Raw genomic sequence first — 1,747 nt, 5'->3', positions numbered from 1 at the left:
TATTCATAATGTAATCGAGTTTTCCTGTACATGTCCTACTCAACTTAAAAGAAAATTATTAAATAATAATTAATAAAATCCATACATACCTACAATAAATACCTATACCTATACTAAAGCTCACTGGATGTGCACTGCTTACCAACAATTTAAAATAAGATAAAATTTTAAATTTTGAAAAACCCCCGTAGGCCATGAAATTATTAATTACATTCTCGAACAAGTCATTAATATTCTCTTTCAGTGCTCTTTCATTCGAGACCCCACTTGAGTTTTGGTTATTCCGACATAAGTCGCACATAAGTAACCTTTCATACAAAAAAAACTAAATTAAAATCGCTTCATCCGTTCGGGAGCTATGGTGCCACAGACAAACAGACATGTCAAACTTATAACACCCCTCTTTTTGCTTTCGGAGGTTACAAATAAAGTTTAAACCCGGGTAAAAAAGGGGTCTAAAAAGAATGAAACAAGAAAATATTTCAGATTGAAATAGAGAAATGCATAGGAACAAAAATGGTCATGGTAGAGCCGTGGTCACATTATTATTTGCATAGCTGCATTGTTGTTCCATTGCCAGTGGTTCTGGAACAATACCGGCAGGTATGTGGTTGTAACTTGTAAATATGGCCTCCAACCGTGGTCACGGCTGGGTATTTTACTCAAGCATAAAAAACGCGTGGCCTCCGACTATGACTACGGCTGGGCATTTCACCCAAGCACAAATCACGAGCACTTTATCACGAGCTAAATCACGAGTCTACGGCCGGGGGTTCGTGGTAGGGTCTCCGACCGTGGCTACGGCTAGTTATTTATCCAGCACAAAAAAACGCGCATTTTATTGTACTTTGGCCTTCGGCCGGGGGGTTGTGAGTCATTTATTGTATATAAAACATACGAAAGTATAAATAGTAGTGGCGAAGGGGTCAAAGTGTACATCGATTTTCACGCGGACGAAGTCGCGAGCATCTGCTAGTTATATCAGTTTGGTGTGGCCAACTATAATTGTACCTGCCTTATTAGAAGTTTTTGGCTAATGAAAACAGAGACTGAAATCGAGATCGACCGACTTTAAAACAAAATAGACGGCGTTGCCAAACCAATAGTGCAAATATTTAAATAACTTAAATTTGATAATCGCAATTAATTTTTTTTCATTATGTAGTAATGTAACACATACGTTTTTAATAAAGATTAGTAGATGTTTCATTTCGGGCGATTAGTCGCTACTTTCATTAGCCAAACCTTACCCTTTGTCAAAATATAAGATCAACGATGAAACCCGATCAAAAAAACGGTTATTTTTAACCGACTTCAAAAAAAGGACAAGGTTCGTCGGAAATAGGTGTCAAAGGTTGTATGTAATCACAAACGGCTAAAAAGATCTTTTTCGCCGTGTAAAGCATAGATGATATATTATATGTGTAAATTATAGAGCTCTCTAAAATACCGGTCTGTGTAGAACTTAGACCATTATTAACGGTCTAAGGTGTAAAATGTAGTTGAATGGCTGGAAATAATAAAAAAAACGAATAACTAATTCTCTATGGACTTTAGACAAGGATGCAAAAAATATCGATGTATCGTTTGCATCTCTACCAGCGTTGGCAATCTTTAGGGAACTTCCCTAATTGCGGAGAATATCAACTCATCCATAAACCCTTCTCCAATTGGTGATTGGTTCTATACTATATATGGGGATTTTTTAATACTGCACCTATCATATCAACACGACACTGAATATGGA

Source organism: Bicyclus anynana, chromosome 14, assembly GCF_947172395.1.
Source record: "Bicyclus anynana chromosome 14, ilBicAnyn1.1, whole genome shotgun sequence".
Classification (NCBI taxonomy): domain Eukaryota; kingdom Metazoa; phylum Arthropoda; class Insecta; order Lepidoptera; family Nymphalidae; genus Bicyclus; species Bicyclus anynana.
This window is presented reverse-complemented; position numbering follows the sequence as displayed.